This window comes from Phyllobates terribilis, unplaced genomic scaffold (genome assembly GCF_046119375.1).
Source record: "Phyllobates terribilis strain yellow unplaced genomic scaffold, ASM4611937v1 Scaffold_8__6_contigs__length_399053987, whole genome shotgun sequence".
NCBI classification, from domain to species: Eukaryota; Metazoa; Chordata; class Amphibia; order Anura; family Dendrobatidae; genus Phyllobates; species Phyllobates terribilis.
Genome location: NW_027362768.1, coordinates 390,379,045 through 390,401,646, shown reverse-complemented (window position 1 = coordinate 390,401,646; position 22,602 = coordinate 390,379,045). Strand labels below are relative to the sequence as shown.

Here is a 22,602-nt window from a genome sequence, read left to right as displayed (position 1 = left end):
CCATGTACAAGAATATAACTACTATAATACTGCACCCTATGTACAAGAATATAACTACTATAATACTGCCCCCTATGTACAAGAATATAACTACTATAATACTGCTCCTATGTACAAGAATATAACTACTATAATACTGATCCTATGTACAAGAATATAATTACTATAATACTGCCCCCTATGTACAAGAATATAACTACTATAATACTGCTCCCTATGTACAAGAATATAACTACTATAATACTGCCCCCTATGTACAAGAATATAACTACTATAATACTGCTCCTATGTACAAGAATATAACTACTATAATACTGCTCCTATGTACAAGAATATAACTACTATAATACTGCCTCCTATGTACAGGAATATAACTACTATAATACTGCCCCCCATGTACAAGAATATAACTACTATAATACTGCTCCCTATGTATAAGAATATAACTACTATAATACTGCTCCTATGTACAAGAATATGACTACTATAATACTGCTCCCTATGTACAAGAATATAACTACTATAATACTGCCCCCTATGTACAAGAATATAACTACTATAATACTGCTCCCTATGTACAAGAATATAACTACTATAATACTGCTCCCTATGTATAAGAATATAACTACTATAATACTGCTCCTATGTACAAGAATATGACTACTATAATACTGCTCCTATGTACAAGAATATAACTACTATAATACTGCCTCCTATGTGCAGGAATATAACTACTATAATACTGCCCCCCATGTACAAGAATATAACTACTATAATACTGCTCCCTATGTATAAGAATATAACTACTATAATACTGCTCCTATGTACAAGAATATGACTACTATAATACTGCCCCCTATGTACAAGAATATAACTACTATAATACTGCCCCTATGTATAAGAATATAACTACTATAATACTGCCTCCTATGTACAGGAATATAACTACTATAATACTGCCCCCCATGTACAAGAATATAACTACTATAATACTGCTCCCTATGTATAAGAATATAACTACTATAATACTGCTCCTATGTACAAGAATATAACTACTATAATACTGCCCCCCATGTACAAGAATATAACTACTATAATACTGCTCCCTATGTATAAGAATATAACTACTATAATACTGCTCCCTATGTATAAGAATATAACTACTATAATACTGCTCCCTATGTACAAGAATATAACTACTATAATACTGCCCCCTATGTACAAGAATATAACTACTATAATACTGCTCCCTATGTACAAGAATATAACTACTATAATACTGCCCCCTATGTACAAGAATATAACTACTATAATACTGCCCCTATGTACAGGAATATAACTACTATAATACTGCTCCTATGTACAAGAATATAACTACTATAATACTGCTCCCTATGTACAAGAATATAACTACTATAATACTGCCCCCTATGTACAAGAATATAACTACTATAATACTGCTCCCTATGTACAAGAATATAACTACTATAATACTGTCCCCTATGTACAAGAATATAACTACTATAATACTGCTCCTATGTACAAGAATATAACTACTATAATACTGCACCTATGTACAAGAATATAACTACTATAATACTGCTCCTATGTACAAGAATATAACTACTATAATACTGCTCCTATGTACAAGAATATAACTACTATAATACTGCTCCTATGTACAAGAATATAACTACTATAATACTGCTCCTATGTACAGGAATATAACTACTATAATACTGCTCCTATGTACAAGAATATAACTACTATAATACTGCCCCCCATGTACAGGAATATAACTACTATAATACTGCCTCTATGTACAAGAATATAACTACTATAATACTGCTCCTATGTACAAGAATATAACTACTATAATACTGCCCCCTATGTACAAGAATATAACTACTATAATACTGCCTCTATGTACAAGAATATAACTACTATAATACTGCTCCTATGTACAAGAATATAACTACTATAATAATGCCCCCTATGTACAAGAATATAACTACTATAATACTGTCCCCTATGTACAAGAATATAACTACTATAATACTGCTCCTATGTACAAGAATATAACTACTATAATACTGCACCTATGTACAAGAATATAACTACTATAATACTGTCCCCTATGTACAAGAATATAACTACTATAATACTGCTCCTATGTACAAGAATATAACTACTATAATACTGTCCCCTATGTACAAGAATATAACTACTATAATACTGCTCCTATGTACAAGAATATAACTACTATAATACTGCTCCTATGTACAAGAATAGAACTACTATAATACTGCCCCTATGTACAAGAATATAACTACTATAATACTGCCCCCTATGTACAAGAATATAACTACTATAATACTGCTCCCTATGTACAAGAATATAACTACTATAATACTGCCTCTATGTACAAGAATATAACTACTATAATACTGTCCCCTATGTACAGGAATATAACTACTATAATACTGCTCCCTATGTACAAGAATATAACTACTATAATACTGCTCGCTATGTACAAGAATATAACTATAATACTGCCTCTATGTACAAGAATATAACTACTATAATACTGCTCCCTATGTACAAGAATATAACTACTATAATACTGCCCCCTATGTACAAGAATATAACTACTATAATACTGCCCCTATGTACAAGATTGTAACTACTATAATACTGCCCCTATGTACAAGAATATAACTACTATAATACTGCTCCTATGTACAAGAATATAACTACTATAATACTGCTCCTATATACAAGAATATAACTACTATAATACTGCTCCTATGTACAAGAATATAACTACTATAATACTGCCCCTATGTACAAGAATATAACTACTATAATACTGCCCCCTGTGTACAAGAATATAACTACTATAATACTGCTCCTATGTACAAGAATATAACTACTATAATACTGCTCCCTATGTACAAGAATATAACTACTATAATACTGCCCCTATGTACAAGAATATAACTACTATAATACTGCTCCCTATGTACAAGAATATAACTACTATAATACTGCTCCCTATGTACAAGAATATAACTACTATAATACTGCCCCCTATGTACCATAATATAACTACTATAATACTGCTCCCTATGTACAAGAATATAACTACTATAATACTGCCCCTATGTACAAGAATATAACTACTATAATACTGCTCCCTATGTACAAGAATATAACTACTATAATACTGCTCCTATGTACAAGAATATAACTACTATAATACTGCTCCTACATACAAGAATATAACTACTATAATACTGCCTCCTATGTACAGGAATATAACTACTATAATACTGCTCCTATGTACAAGAATATAACTACTATACTACTGCTCCTATGTACAAGAATATAACTACTATAATACTGCCTCCTATGTACAGGAATATAACTACTATAATACTGCCCCCCATGTACAAGAATATAACTACTATAATACTGCACCCTATGTACAAGAATATAACTACTATAATACTGCTCCTATATACAAGAATATAACTACTATAATACTGCTCCTATATACAAGAATATAACTACTATAATACTGCCCCTATATACAAGAATATAACTACTATAATACTGCCCCCTATGTACAAGAATATAACTACTATAATACTGCCCCCTATGTACAAGAATATAACTACTATAATACTGCTCCCTATGTACAAGAATATAACTACTATAATACTGCACCTATGTACAAGAATATAACTACTATAATACTGCTCCTATGTACAAGAATATAACTACTATAATACTGCTCCTATGTACAAGAATATAACTACTATAATACTGCTCCTATGTACAAGAATATAATTACTATAATACTGCCTCTATGTACAAGAATATAACTACTATAATACTGCTCCTATGTACAAGAATATAACTACTATAATACTGCCCCCTATGTACAAGAACATAACTACTATAATACTGCCTCTATGTACAAGAATATAACTACTATAATACTGCTCCTATGTACAAGAATATAACTACTATAATACTGCCCCTATGTACAAGAATATAACTACTATAATACTGCCCCCTATGTACAAGAATATAACTACTATAATACTGCTCCTATGTACAAGAATATAACTACTATAATACTGCTCCTATGTACAAGAATATAACTACTATAATACTGCTCCTATGTACAAGAATATAACTACTATAATACTGCTCCTATGTACAAGAATATAACTACTATAATACTGCCGCCTATGTACAAGAATATAACTACTATAATACTGCCCCCCATGTACAGGAATATAACTACTATAATACTGCCCCTATGTACAAGAATATAACTACTATAATACTGCCCCTATGTACAAGAATATAACTACTATAATACTGCTCCTATGTACAAGAGTATAACTGCTATAATACTGCTCCTATGTACAAGAGTATAACTACTATAATACTGCTCCTATGTACAAGAATATAACTACTATAATACTGCTCCCTATGTACAAGAATATAACTACTATAATACTGTCCCTATGTACAAGAATTTAACTACTATAATACTGCTCCCTATGTACAAGAATATAACTGCTATAATACTGCTCCCATGTACAGGAATATAACTACTATAATACTGCCCCCATGTACAAGAATATAACTACTATAATACTGCTTCTATGTACAAGAATATAACTACTATAATACTGCCCCTATGTACAAGAATATAACTACTTTAATACTGCCCCCTATGTACAGGAATATAACTACTATAATACTGCTCCTATGTACAAGAATATAACTACTATAATACTGCCCCCCATGTACAAGAATATAACTACTATAATACTGCTTCCTATGTACAAGAATATAACTACTATAATACTGCTCCTATGTACAAGAATATAACTACTATAATACTGCCCCTATGTACAAGAATATAACTACTATAATACTGCTCCCTATGTACAAGAATATAACTACTATAAAACTGCCCCCCATGTACAAGAATATAACTACTATAATACTGCTTCCTATGTACAAGAATATAACTACTATAATACTGCTCCTATGTGCAAGAATATAACGACTATAATACTGCTTCCTATGTACAAGAATATAACTACTATAATACTGCTCCTATGTACAAGAATATAACTACTATAATACTGCTCCCTATGTACAAGAATATAACTACTATAATACTGCTCCTATGTACAAGAATATAACTACTATAATACTGCCCCCTATGTACAAGAATATAACTACTATAATAATGCTCCTATGTACAAGAATATAACTACTATAATACTGCTCCCTATGTACAAGAATATAACTACTATAATACTGCCCCTATGTACAAGAATATAACTACTATAATACTGCCCCTATGTACAAGAATATAACTACTATAATACTGCTCCTATGTACAAGAATATAACTACTATAATACTGCTCCCTATGTACAAGAATATAACTACTATAATACTGCCCCCCATGTACAAGAATATAACTACTATAATACTGCTTCCTATGTACAAGAATATAACTACTATAATACTGCTCCTATGTACAAGAATATAACTACTATGATACTGCTTCCTATGTACAAGAATATAACTACTATAATACTGATCCTATGTACAAGAATATAATTACTATAATACTGCCCCCTATGTACAAGAATATAACTACTATAATACTGCTCCCTATGTACAAGAATATAACTACTATAATACTGCCCCCTATGTACAAGAATATAACTGCTATAATACTGCTCCTATGTACAAGAATATAACTACTATAATACTGCTCCTATGTACAAGAATATAACTACTATAATACTGCTCCTATGTACAAGAATATAACTACTATAATACTGCTCCCTATGTACAAGAATATAACTACTATAATACTGCCCCTATGTACAAGAATATAACTACTATAATACTGCTCCTATGTACAAGAATATAACTACTATAATACTGCCCCCTATGTACAAGAATATAACTACTATAATAATGCTCCTATGTACAAGAATATAACTACTATAATACTGCTCCCTATGTACAAGAATATAACTACTATAATACTGCTCCCTATGTACAAGAATATAACTACTATAATACTGCCCCTATGTACAAGAATATAACTACTATAATACTGCCCCTATGTACAAGAATATAACTACTATAATACTGCTCCTATGTACAAGAATATAACTACTATAATACTGCCCCTATGTACAAGAATATAACTACTATAATACTGCTCCCTATGTACAAGAATATAACTACTATAATACTGCCCCCTATGTACAAGAATATAACTACTATAATACTGTCTTTCCTATGTACAAGAATATAACTACTATAATACTGCTCCTATGTACAAGAATATAACTACTATAATACTGCTCCCTATGTACAAGAATATAACTACTATAATACTGCTCCCTATGTACAAGAATATAACTACTATAATACTGCTCCCTATGTACAAGAATATAACTACTATAATACTGCTCCTATGTACAAGAATATAACTACTATAATACTGCCCCTATGTACAAGAATATAACTACTATAATACTGCTCCTATGTACAAGAATATAACTACTATAATACTGCTCCTATGTACAAGAATATAACTACTATAATACTGCTCCCTATGTACAAGAATATAACTACTATAATACTGCTCCCTATGTACAAGAATATAACTACTATAATACTGCCTCCTATGTACAAGAATATAACTACTATAATACTGCTCCTATGTACAAGAATATAACTACTATAATACTGCTCCCTATGTACAAGAATATAACTACTATAATACTGCCCCCTATGTACAAGAATATAACTACTATAATACTGCTCCTATGTACAAGAATATAACTACTATAATACTGCTCCTATGTACAAGAATATAACTACTATAATACTGCTCCTATGTACAAGAATATAACTACTATAATACTGCTCCTATGTACAAGAATATAACTACTATAATACCGGCCCCTATGTACAAGAATATAACTACTATAATACTGCTCCCTATGTACAAGAATATAACTACTATAATACTGCTCCCTATGTACAAGAATATAACTACTATAATACTGCTCCCTATGTACAAGAATATAACTACTATAATACTGCTCCTATGTACAAGAATATAACTACTATAATACTGCTCCTATGTACAAGAATATAACTACTATAATACTGCTCCCTATGTACAAGAATATAACTACTATAATACTGCTCCCTATGTACAAGAATATAACTACTATAATACTGCTCCCTATGTACAAGAATATAACTACTATAATACTGCTCCCTATGTACAAGAATATAACTACTATAATACTGCTCCTATGTACAAGAATATAACTACTATAATACTGCTCCCTATGTACAAGAATATAACTACTATAATACTGCTCCCTATGTACAAGAATATAACTACTATAATACTGCTCCCTATGTACAAGAATATAACTACTATAATACTGCTCCTATGTACAAGAATATAACTACTATAATACTGCTCCTATGTACAAGAATATAACTACTATAATACTGCCCCTATGTACAAGAATATAACTACTATAATACTGCTCCTATGTACAAGAATATAACTACTATAATACTGCTCCCTATGTACAAGAATATAACTACTATAATACTGCTCCTATGTACAAGAATATAACTACTATAATACTGCTCCTATGTACAAGAATATAACTACTATAATACTGCCCCTATGTACAAGAATATAACTACTATAATACTGCTCCTATGTACAAGAATATAACTACTATAATACTGCTTCCTATGTACAAGAATATAACTACTATAATACTGCTCCTATGTACAAGAATATAACTACTATAATACTGCTCCCTATGTACAAGAATATAACTACTATAATACTGCTCCTATGTACAAGAATATAACTACTATAATACTGCTCCTATGTACAAGAATATAACTACTATAATACTGCTCCTATGTACAAGAATATAACTACTATAATACTGCACCCTATGTACAAGAATATAACTACTATAATACTGCTCCTATATACAAGAATATAACTACTATAATACTGCTCCTATGTACAAGAATATAACTACTATAATACTGCTCCTTTATACAAGAATATAACTACTATAATACTGCTCCTATGTACAAGAATATAACTACTATAATACTGCCCCTGCCCCCTATGTACAAGAATATAAATACTATAATACTGCTCCTATGTACAAGAATATAACTACTATAATACTGCCCCCTATGTACAAGAATATAACTACTATAATACTGCTCCTATGTACAAGAATATAACTACTATAATACTGCCCCCTATGTACAAGAATATAACTACTATAATACTGCTCCTATGTACAAGAATATAACTACTATAATACTGCCCCCTATGTACAAGAATATAAATACTATAATACTGCTCCTATGTACAAGAATATAACTACTATAATACTGCACCCTATGTACAAGAATATAACTACTATAATACTGCTCCTATATACAAGAATATAACTACTATAATACTGCTCCTATATACAAGAATATAACTACTATAATACTGCCTCCTATGTACAGGAATATAACTACTATAATACTGCCCCCCATGTACAAGAATATAACTACTATAATACTGCACCCTATGTACAAGAATATAACTACTATAATACTGCCCCCTATGTACAAGAATATAACTACTATAATACTGCTCCTATGTACAAGAATATAACTACTATAATACTGATCCTATGTACAAGAATATAATTACTATAATACTTCCCCCTATGTACAAGAATATAACTACTATAATACTGCTCCCTATGTACAAGAATATAACTACTATAATACTGCCCCCTATGTACAAGAATATAACTACTATAATACTGCTCCCTATGTACAAGAATATAACTACTATAATACTGCTCCTATGTACAAGAATATAACTACTATAATACTGCCTCCTATGTACAGGAATATAACTACTATAATACTGCCCCCCATGTACAAGAATATAACTACTATAATACTGCTCCCTATGTATAAGAATATAACTACTATAATACTGCTCCTATGTACAAGAATATGACTACTATAATACTGCTCCCTATGTACAAGAATATAACTACTATAATACTGCTCCTATGTACAAGAATATAACTACTATAATACTGCCTCCTATGTACAGGAATATAACTACTATAATACTGCCCCCCATGTACAAGAATATAACTACTATAATACTGCTCCCTATGTATAAGAATATAACTACTATAATACTGCTCCTATGTACAAGAATATGACTACTATAATACTGCCCCCTATGTACAAGAATATAACTACTATAATACTGCCCCTATGTATAAGAATATAACTACTATAATACTGCCTCCTATGTACAGGAATATAACTACTATAATACTGACCCCCATGTACAAGAATATAACTACTATAATACTGCTCCCTATGTATAAGAATATAACTACTATAATACTGCTCCTATGTACAAGAATATAACTACTATAATACTGCCCCCCATGTACAAGAATATAACTACTATAATACTGCTCCCTATGTATAAGAATATAACTACTATAATACTGCTCCCTATGTACAAGAATATAACTACTATAATACTGCCCCCTATGTACAAGAATATAACTACTATAATACTGCTCCCTATGTACAAGAATATAACTACTATAATACTGCCCCCTATGTACAAGAATATAACTACTATAATACTGCCCCTATGTACAGGAATATAACTACTATAATACTGCTCCTATGTACAAGAATATAACTACTATAATACTGCTCCCTATGTACAAGAATATAACTACTATAATACTGCCCCCTATGTACAAGAATATAACTACTATAATACTGCTCCCTATGTACAAGAATATAACTACTATAATACTGTCCCCTATGTACAAGAATATAACTACTATAATACTGCTCCTATGTACAAGAATATAACTACTATAATACTGCACCTATGTACAAGAATATAACTACTATAATACTGCTCCTATGTACAAGAATATAACTACTATAATACTGCTCCTATGTACAAGAATATAACTACTATAATACTGCTCCTATGTACAAGAATATAACTACTATAATACTGCTCCTATGTACAGGAATATAACTACTATAATACTGCTCCTATGTACAAGAATATAACTACTATAATACTGCCCCCCATGTACAGGAATATAACTACTATAATACTGCCTCTATGTACAAGAATATAACTACTATAATACTGCTCCTATGTACAAGAATATAACTACTATAATACTGCCCCCTATGTACAAGAATATAACTACTATAATACTGCCTCTATGTACAAGAATATAACTACTATAATACTGCTCCTATGTACAAGAATATAACTACTATAATAATGCCCCCTATGTACAAGAATATAACTACTATAATACTGTCCCCTATGTACAAGAATATAACTACTATAATACTGCTCCTATGTACAGGAATATAACTACTATAATACTGCTCCTATGTACAAGAATATAACTACTATAATACTGCACCTATGTACAAGAATATAACTACTATAATACTGTCCCCTATGTACAAGAATATAACTACTATAATACTGCTCCTATGTACAAGAATATAACTACTATAATACTGTCCCCTATGTACAAGAATATAACTACTATAATACTGCTCCTATGTACAAGAATATAACTACTATAATACTGCTCCTATGTACAGGAATATAACTACTATAATACTGCCCCTATGTACAAGAATATAACTACTATAATACTGCCCCCTATGTACAAGAATATAACTACTATAATACTGCTCCCTATGTACAAGAATATAACTACTATAATACTGCCTCTATGTACAAGAATATAACTACTATAATACTGTCCCCTATGTACAGGAATATAACTACTATAATACTGCTCCCTATGTACAAGAATATAACTACTATAATACTGCCCCTATGTACAAGAATATAACTACTATAATACTGCTCCCTATGTACAAGAATATAACTACTATAATACTGCTCCTATGTACAAGAATATAACTACTATAATACTGCCTCCTATGTACAGGAATATAACTACTATAATACTGCTCCTATGTACAAGAATATAACTACTATAATACTGCCCCTATGTACAAGAATATAACTACTATAATACTGCTCCTATGTACAAGAATATAACTACTATAATACTGCTCCTATGTACAATAATATAACTACTATAATACTGCCTCCTATGTACAGGAATATAACTACTATAATACTGCCCCCCATGTACAAGAATATAACTACTATAATACTGCACCCTATGTACAAGAATATAACTACTATAATACTGCTCCTATATACAAGAATATAACTACTATAATACTGCTCCTATATACAAGAATATAACTACTATAATACTGCTCCTATATACAAGAATATAACTACTATAATACTGCCCCTATATACAAGAATATAACTACTATAATACTGCCCCCTATGTACAAGAATATAACTACTATAATACTGCCCCCTATGTACAAGAATATAACTACTATAATACTGCTCCCTATGTACAAGAATATAACTACTATAATACTGTTCCCTATGTACAAGAATATAACTACTATAATACTGCCCCCTATGTACAAGAATATAACTACTATAATACTGCCCCTATGTACAAGAATATAACTACTATAATACTGCTCCCTATGTACAAGAATATAACTACTATAATACTGCCCCTATGTACAAGAATATAACTACTATAATACTGCTCCTATATACAAGAATATAACTACTATAATACTGCTCCTATATACAAGAATATAACTACTATAATACTGCTCCTATGTACAAGAATATAACTACTATAATACTGCTCCTATATACAAGAATATATCTACTATAATACTGCCCCTATGTACAAGAATATAACTACTATAATACTGCTCCTATATACAAGAATATAACTACTATAATACTGCTCCTATGTACAAGAATATAACTACTATAATACTGCTCCTATATACAAGAATATAACTACTATAATACTGCCCCTATGTACAAGAATATAACTACTATAATACTGCTGCTATATACAAGAATATAACTACTATAATACTGCTCCTATATACAAGAATATATCTACTATAATACTGCCCATATGTACAAGATATAACTACTATAATACTGCTCCTATGTACAAGAATATAACTACTATAATGCTGCCCCCTATGTACAAGAATATAACTACTATAATACTGCTCCCTATGTACAAGAATATAACTACTATAATACTGCTCCTATGTACAAGAATATAACTACTATAATACTGCTCCTATGTACAAGAATATAACTACTATAATACTGATCCTATGTACAAGAATATAACTACTATAATACTGCCCCTATGTACAAGAATATAACTACTATAATACTGCCCCTATGTACAAGAATATAACTACTATAATACTGCTCCTATGTACAAGAATATAACTACTATAATACTGACCCTATGTACAAGAATATAACTACTATAATACTGCTCCTATGTACAAGAATATAACTACTATAATACTGCCCCCTATGTACAAGAATATAACTACTATAATACTGCCCCCTATGTACAAGAATATAACTACTATAATACTGCTCCTATATACAAGAATATAACTACTATAATACTGCTCCTATGTACAAGAATATAACTACTATAATACTGCTCCTATGTACAAGAATATAACTACTATACTACTGCCCCTATGTACAAGAATATAACTACTATAATACTGCTCCTATGTACAAGAATATAACTACTATAATACTGCTCCTATGTACAAGAATATAACTACTATAATACTGCCCCTATGTACAAGAATATAACTACTATAATACTGCTCGTATGTACAAGAATATAACTACTATAATACTGCCCCCTATGTACAGGAATATAACTACTATAATACTGCTCCTATGTCCAAGAATATAACTACTATAATACTGCTCCTATGTACAAGAATATAACTACTATAATACTGCTCCTATGTTCAAGAATATAACTACTATAATACTGCTCCTATGTACAAGAATATAACTACTATAATACTGCCCCTATGTTCAAGAATATAACTACTATAATACTGCTCCTATATACAAGAATATATATACTATAATACTGCCCCCCATGTACAGGAATATAACTACTATAATACTGCCCCCCATGTACAGGAATATAACTACTATAATACTGCCCCCTATGTACAAGAATATAACTACTATAATACTGCTCCTATGTACAAGAATATAACTACTATAATACTGCTCCTATGTACAAGAATATAACTACTATAATACTGCTCCTATGTACAAGAATATAACTACTATAATACTGCTCCTATATACAAGAATATATATACTATAATACTGCCCCCCATGTACAGGAATATAACTACTATAATACTGCTCCTATGTACAAGAATATAACTACTATAATGCTGCCCCCTATGTACAAGAATATAACTACTATAATACTGCTCCCTATGTACAAGAATATAACTACTATAATACTGCCCCTATGTAGAAGATATAACTACTATAATACTGCTCCTATGTACAAGAATATAACTACTATAATGCTGCCCCCTATGTACAAGAATATAACTACTATAATACTGCCCCTATGTACAAGAATATAACTACTATAATACTGCTCCTATGTACAAGAATATAACTACTATAATACTGCTCCTATGTACAAGAATATAACTACTATAATACTGCTCCTATGTACAAGAATATAACTACTATAATACTGCTCCTATGTACAAGAATATAACTACTATAATACTGCCCCTATGTACAAGAATATAACTACTATAATACTGCTCCTATGTACAAGAATATATTTACTATAATGCTGCCCCCTATGTACAAGAATATAACTACTATAATACTGCCCCTATATACAAGAATATAACTACTATAATACTGCCCATATGTACAAGAATATAACTACTATAATACTGCTTCTATGTACAAGAATATAACTACTATAATACTGCTCCTATGTACAAGAATATAACTACTATAATACTGCCCCTATGTACAAGAATATAACTACTATAATACTGCTCCTATGTACAAGAATATATTTACTATAATGCTGCCCCCTATGTACAAGAATATAACTACTATAATACTGCCCCTATATACAAGAATATAACTACTATAATACTGCCCATATGTACAAGAATATAACTACTATAATACTGCTCCTATGTACAAGAATATAACTACTATAATGCTGCCCCCTATGTACAAGAATATAACTACTATAATACTGCCCCTATGTACAAGAATATAACTACTATAATACTGCTCCTATGTACAAGAATATAACTACTATAATACTGCTCCTATGTACAAGAATATAACTACTATAATACTGCTCCTATGTACAAGAATATAACTACTATAATACTGCTCCTATGTACAAGAATATAACTACTATAATACTGCCCCTATGTACAAGAATATAACTACTATAATACTGCTCCTATGTACAAGAATATATTTACTATAATGCTGCCCCCTATGTACAAGAATATAACTACTATAATACTGCCCCTATATACAAGAATATAACTACTATAATACTGCCCATATGTACAAGAATATAACTACTATAATACTGCTTCTATGTACAAGAATATAACTACTATAATACTGCTCCTATGTACAAGAATATAACTACTATAATACTGCCCCTATGTACAAGAATATAACTACTATAATACTGCTCCTATGTACAAGAATATATTTACTATAATGCTGCCCCCTATGTACAAGAATATAACTACTATAATACTGCCCCTATATACAAGAATATAACTACTATAATACTGCCCATATGTACAAGAATATAACTACTATAATACTGCTTCTATGTACAAGAATATAACTACTATAATACTGCTCCTATGTACAAGAATATAACTACTATAATACTGCTCCTATGTACAAGAATATAACTACTATAATACTGCTCCTATGTACAAGAATATAACTACTATAATACTGCTCCTATGTACAAGAATATAACTACTATAATACTGCCCCTATGTACAAGAATATAACTACTATAATACTGCTCCTATGTACAAGAATATATTTACTATAATGCTGCCCCCTATGTACAAGAATATAACTACTATAATACTGCCCCTATATACAAGAATATAACTACTATAATACTGCCCATATGTACAAGAATATAACTACTATAATACTGCTTCTATGTACAAGAATATAACTACTATAATACTGCTCCTATGTACAAGAATATAACTACTATAATGCTGCCCCCTATGTACAAGAATATAACTACTATAATACTGCTCCCTATGTACAAGAATATAACTACTATAATACTGCTCCTATGTACAAGAATATAACTACTATAATACTGCTCCTATGTACAAGAATATAACTACTATAATACTGATCCTATGTACAAGAATATAACTACTATAATACTGCTCCTATGTACAAGAATATAACTACTATAATACTGCTCCTATGTACAAGAATATAACTACTATAATACTGATCCTATGTACAAGAATATAACTACTATAATACTGCTCCTATGTACAAGAATATAACTACTATAATACTGCCCCTATGTACAAGAATATAACTACTATAATACTGCCCCTATGTACAAGAATATAACTACTATAATACTGCTCCTATATACAAGAATATAACTACTATAATACTGCTCCTATGTACAAGAATATAACTACTATAATACTGCTCCTATGTACAAGAATATAACTACTATACTACTGTCCCTATGTACAAGAATATAACTACTATAATACTGCTCCTATGTACAAGAATATAACTACTATAATACTGCTCCTATGTACAAGAATATAACTACTATACTACTGCCCCTATGTACAAGAATATAACTACTATAATACTGCTCCTATGTACAAGAATATAACTACTATAATACTGCTCCTATGTACAAGAATATAACTAAATTGTTACTCCCGGGTGGCTGTATACTCCCTCTGCAGATGGTCGCTCCCGGGTGGCTGTATACTCCCTCTGCAGATGTTCGCTCCCGGGTGGCTGTATACTCCCTCTGCAGATGCTCGCTCCCGGGTGACTGTATACTCCCTCTGCAGATGGTCGCTCCCGGGTGGCTGTATACTCCCTCTGCAGATGGTCGCTCCCGGTTGGCTGTATACTCCCTCTGCAGATGGTTGCTCCCGGGTGGCTGTATACTCCCTCTGCAGATGGTTGCTCCCGGGTGGCTGTATTCTCCCTCTGCAGATGGTCGCTCCCGGTTGGCTGTAAACTCCCTCTGCAGATGGTCGCTCCCGGGTGGCTGTATACTCCCTCTGCAGATGGTTGCTCCCGGGTGGCTGTATACTCCCTCTGCAGTTGGTCGCTCCCGGGTGGCTGTATACTCCCTCTGCAGATGGTCGCTCCCGGGTGGCTGTATACTCCCTCTGCAGATGGTCGCTCCCGGGTGGCTGTATACTCCCTCTGCAGATGGTTGCTCCCGGCTGGCTGTATACTCCCTCTGCAGATGGTTGCTCCCGGCTGGCTGTATACTCCCTCTGCAGATGGTTGCTCCCGGGTGGCTGTATACTCCCTCTGCAGATGGTTGCTCCCGGGTGGCTGTATACTCGCTCTGCAGATGGTTGCTCCCGGGTGGCTGTATACTCCCTCTGCAGATGGTTGCTCCCGGGTGGCTGTATACTCCCTCTGCAGATGGTTGCTACCGGGTGGCTGTATAATCCCTCTGCAGATGGTTGCTCCCGGGTGGCTGTATACTCCCTCTGCAGATGGTTGCTCCCGGGTGGCTGTATACTCGCTCTGCAGATGGTTGCTCCCGGGTGCCTGTATACTCGCTCTGCAGATGGTTGCTCCCGGGTGCCTGTATACTCGCTCTGCAGATGGTTGCTCCCGGGTGGCTCTATGCTCCCTCTGCAGATGGTTGCTCCCGGGTGGCTGTATACTCCCTCTGCGGATGGTTGCTCCCGGGTGGCTCTATGCTCCCTCTGCAGATGGTTGCTCCCGGGTGGCTGTATACTCCCTCTGCAGATGGTCGCTCCCGGGTGGCTGTATACTCCCTCTGCAGATGGTCGCTCCCGGGTGGCTGTATACTCCCTCTGCAGATGGTCGCTCCCGGGTGGCTGTATACTCCCTCTGCAGATGGTTGCTCCCGGGTGGCTGTATACTCCCTCTGCAGATGGTTGCTCCCGGGTGGCTGTATACTCCCTCTGCAGATGGTTGCTCCCGGGTGGCTGTATACTGCCTCTGCAGATGGTCGCTCCCGGTTGGCTGTATACTCCCTCTGCAGATGGTTGCTCCCGGGTGGCTGTATACTCCCTCTGCAGATGGTCGCTCCCGGTTGGCTGTATACTCCCTCTGCAGATGGTTGCTCCCGGGTGGCTGTATACTCCCTCTGCAGATGGTTGCTCCCGGCTGGCTGTATACTCCCTCTGCAGATGGTTGCTCCCGGGTGGCTGTACACTCGCTCTGCAGATGGTTGCTCCCGGGTGGCTGTATACTCGCTCTGCAGATGGTTGCTCCCGGGTGGCTGTATACTCGCGCTGCAGATGGTTGCTCCCGGGTGGCTGTATACTCCCTGTGCAGATGGTTGCTCCCGGGTGGCTGTATACTCCCTCTGCAGATGGTTGCTCCCGGGTGGCTGTATACTCCCTCTGCAGATGGTCGCTCCCGGTTGGCTGTATACTCCCTCTGCAGATGGTCGCTCCCGGGTGGCTGTATACTCCCCCTGCAGATGGTCGCTCCCGGGTGGCTGTATACTCGCTCTGCAGATGGTCGCTCCCGGGTGGCTGTATACTCGCTCTGCAGATGGTTGCTCCCGGCTGGCTGTATACTCGCTCTGCAGATGGTTGCTCCCGGCTGGCTGTATACTCCCTCTGCAGATGGTTGCTCCCGGCTGGCTGTATACTCCCTCTGCAGATGGTTGCTCCCGGGTGGCTGTATACTCGCTCTGCAGATGGTTGCTCCCGGGTGGCTGTATACTCGCTCTGCAGATGGTTGCTCCCGGGTGGCTGTATACTCGCTCTGCAGATGGTTGCTCCCGGGTGGCTGTATACTCCCTCTGCAGATGGTTGCTCCCGCGTGGCTGTATACTCCCTCTGCAGATGGTTGCTCCCGGGTGGCTGTATACTCCCTCTGCAGATGGTCGCTCCCGGTTGGCTGTATACTCCCTCTGCAGATGGTCGCTCCCGGTTGGCTGTATACTCCCTCTGCAGATGGTCGCTCCCGGGTGGCTGTATACTCGCTCTGCAGATGGTTGCTCCCGGGTGGCTGTATACTCGCTCTGCAGATGGTTGCTCCCGGGTGGCTGTATACGCGCTCTGCAGATGGTTGCTCCCGGGTGGCTGTATACTCCCTCTGCAGATGGTCGCTCCCGGGTGGCTGTATACTCCCTTTGCAGATGGTCGCTCCCGGGTGGCTGTACTCCCTCTGCAGATGGTCGCTCCCGGGTGGCTGTATACTCCCTCTGCAGATGGTCGCTCCCGGGTGGCTGTATACTCCCTCTGGAGATGGTCGCTCCCGGGTGGCTGTATACTCCCTCTGCAGATGGTCGCTCCCCGTTGGCTGTATACTCCCTCTGCAGATGGTCGCTCCCGGTTGGCTGTATACTCCCTCTGCAGATGCTCGCTCCCGGGTGGCTGTATACTCCCTCTGCAGATGCTCGCTCCCGGGTGGCTGTATACTCCCTCTGCAGATGGTCGCTCCCGGGTGGCTGTATACTCCCTCTGCAGATGGTCGCTCCCGGGTGGCTGTATACTCCCTCTGCAGATGGTCGCTCCCGGGTGGCTGTATACTCCCTCTGCAGATGGTCGCTCCCGGGTGGCTGTATACTCCCTCTACAGATAGTCGCTCCCGGGTGGCTGTATACTCCCTCTGCAGATGGTCGCTCCCGGGTGGCTGTATACTCCCTCTGCAGATGGTCGCTCCCGGGTGGCTGTATACTCCCTCTGCAGATGGTCGCTCCCGGGTGGCTGTATACTCCCTCTGCAGATGGTCGCTCCCGGGTGGCTGTATACTCCCTCTGCAGATGGTCGCTCCCGGGTGGCTGTATACTCCCTCTGCAGATGGTTGCTCCCGGGTGGCTGTATACTCCCTCTGCAGATGGTCGCTCCCGGGTGGCTGTATACTCGCTCTGCAGATGGTCGCTCCCGGGTGGCTGTATACTCGCTCTGCAGATGGTTGCTCCCGGGTGCCTGTATACTCGCTCTGCAGATGGTTGCTCCCGGGTGCCTGTATACTCGCTCTGCAGATGGTTGCTCCCGGGTGGCTCTATGCTCCCTCTGCGGATGGTTGCTCCCGGGTGGCTCTATGCTCCCTCTGCGGATGGTTGCTCCCGGGTGGCTCTATGCTCCCTCTGCGGATGGTTGCTCCCGGGTGGCTGTATACTCCCTCTGCAGATGGTTGCTCCCGGGTGGCTGTATACTCCCTCTGCAGATGGTCGCTCCCGGGTGGCTGTATACTCCCTCTGCAGATGGTCGCTCCCGGGTGGCTGTATACTCCCTCTGCAGATGGTTACTCCCGGGTGGCTGTATACTCCCTCTGCAGATGGTTGCTCCCGGGTGGCTGTATACTCCCTCTGCAGATGGTTGCTCCCGGGTGGCTGTATACTGCCTCTGCAGATGGTCGCTCCCGGTTGGCTGTATACTCCCTCTGCAGATGGTTGCTCCCGGGTGGCTGTATACTCCCTCTGCAGATGGTCGCTCCCGGTTGGCTGTATACTCCCTCTGCAGATGGTTGCTCCCGGGTGACTATATACTCCCTCTGCAGATGGTTGCTCCCGGGTGACTGTATACTCCCTCTGCAGATGGTCGCTCCCGGGTGGCTGTATACTCCCTCTGCAGATGGTTGCTCCCGGGTAGCTGTATACTCCCTCTGCAGATGGTTGCTCCCGGTTGGCTGTATACTCCCTCTGCAGATGGTTGCTCCCGGGTGGCTGTATACTCCCTCTGCAGATGGTCGCTCCCGGGTGGCTGTATACTCCCTCTGCAGATGGTTGCTCCCGGGTGGCTGTATACTCCCTCTGCAGATGGTCGCTCCCGGGTGGCTGTATACTCCCTCTGCAGATGGTCGCTCCCGGGTGGCTGTATACTCCCTCTGCAGATGGTCGCTCCCGGGTGGCTGTATACTCCCTCTGCAGATGGTCGCTCCCGGTTGGCTGTATACTCCCTCTGCAGATGGTTGCTCCCGGGTGGCTGTATACTCCCTCTGCAGATGGTGGCTCCCGGGTGGCTGTATACTCCCTCTGCAGATGGTCGCTCCCGGTTGGCTGTAAACTCCCTCTGCAGATGGTCGCTCCCGGGTGGCTGTACACTCCCTCTGCAGATGGTCGCTCCCGGGTGGCTGTATACTCCCTCTGCAGATGGTTGCTCCCGGGTGGCTGTACACTCGCTCTGCAGATGGTTGCTCCCGGGTGGCTGTATACTCGCTCTGCAGATGGTTGCTCCCGGGTGGCTGTATACTCGCTCTGCAGATGGTTGCTCCCGGGTGGCTGTATACTCCCTGTGCAGATGGTTGCTCCCGGGTGGCTGTATACTCCCTCTGCAGATGGTTGCTCCCGGGTGGCTGTATACTCGCTCTGCAGATGGTCGCTCCCGGTTGGCTGTATACTCCCTCTGCAGATGGTCGCTCCCGGGTGGCTGTATACTCCCTCTGCAGATGGTCGCTCCCGGGTGGCTGTATACTCGCTCTGCAGATGGTCGCTCCCGGGTGGCTGTATACTCGCTCTGCAGATGGTCGCTCCCGGCTGGCTGTATACTCGCTCTGCAGATGGTCGCTCCCGGCTGGCTGTATACTCCCTCTGCAGATGGTTGCTCCCGGCTGGCTGTATACTCCCTCTGCAGATGGTTGCTCCCGGGTGGCTGTATACTCGCTCTGCAGATGGTTGCTCCCGGGTGGCTGTATACTCGCTCTGCAGATGGTTGCTCCCGGGTGGCTGTATACTCGCTCTGCAGATGGTTGCTCCCGGGTGGCTGTATACTCCCTCTGCAGATGGTTGCTCCCGGGTGGCTGTATACTCCCTCTGCAGATGGTTGCTCCCGGGTGGCTGTATACTCCCTCTGCAGATGGTCGCTCCCGGTTGGCTGTATACTCCCTCTGCAGATGGTCGCTCCCGGTTGGCTGTATACTCCCTCTGCAGATGGTCGCTCCCGGGTGGCTGTATACTCGCTCTGCAGATGGTTGCTCCCGGGTGGCTGTATACTCGCTCTGCAGATGGTTGCTCCCGGGTGGCTGTATACTCGCTCTGCAGATGGTTGCTCCCGGGTGGCTGTATACTCCCTCTGCAGATGGTCGCTCCCGGGTGGCTGTATACTCCCTTTGCAGATGGTCGCTCCCGGGTGGCTGTATACTCCCTCTGCAGATGGTCGCTCCCGGGTGGCTGTATACTCCCTCTGCAGATGGTCGCTCCCGGGTGGCTGTATACTCCCTCTGCAGATGGTCGCTCCCGGGTGGCTGTATACTCCCTCTGCAGATGGTCGCTCCCGGTTGGCTGTATACTCCCTCTGCAGATGGTCGCTCCCGGTTGGCTGTATACTCCCTCTGCAGATGCTCGCTCCCGGGTGGCTGTATACTCCCTCTGCAGATGCTCGCTCCCGGGTGGCTGTATACTCCCTCTGCAGATGGTCGCTCCCGGGTGGCTGTATACTCCCTCTGCAGATGGTCGCTCCCGGGTGGCTGTATACTCCCTCTGCAGATGGTCGCTCCCGGATGGCTGTATACTCCCTCTGCAGATGGTCGCTCCCGGGTGGCTGTATACTCCCTCTGCAGATGGTCGCTCCCGGGTGGCTGTATACTCCCTCTGCAGATGGTCGCTCCCGGGTGGCTGTATACTCCCTCTGCAGATGGTCGCTCCCGGGTGGCTGTATACTCCCTCTGCAGATGGTCGCTCCCGGGTGGCTGTATACTCCCTCTGCAGATGGTCGCTCCCGGGTGGCTGTATACTCCCTCTGCAGATGGTCGCTCCCGGGTGGCTGTATACTCCCTCTGCAGATGGTCGCTCCCGGGTGGCTGTATACTCCCTCTGCAGATGGTTGCTCCCGGGTGGCTGTATACTCCCTCTGCAGATGGTCGCTCCCGGGTGGCTGTATACTCCCTCTGCAGATGGTTGCTCCCGGGTGGCTGTATACTCCCTCTGCAGATGGTCGCTCCCGGGTGGCTGTATACTCCCTCTGCAGATGGTCGCTCCCGGGTGGCTGTATACTCCCTCTGCAGATGGTCGCTCCCGGGTGGCTGTATACTGCCTCTGCAGATGGTCGCTCCCGGTTGGCTGTATACTCCCTCTGCAGATGGTCGCTCCCGGGTGGCTGTATACTCCCTCTGCAGATGGTCGCTCCCGGGTGGCTGTATACTCCCTCTGCAGATGGTCGCTCCCGGGTGGCTGTATACTCCCTCTGCAGATGGTCGCTCCCGGGTGGCTGTATACTCCCT

General features: G+C 38.9%; 1 protein-coding gene across 1 annotated transcript in view; it reads left to right on the top strand.

The window, feature by feature from the left end:
• CAMKV (CaM kinase like vesicle associated) overlaps nt 1-22,602 on the top strand; it is a 197,531-nt gene that overhangs the window by 154,603 nt on the left and 20,326 nt on the right. The window lies entirely within an intron of this gene.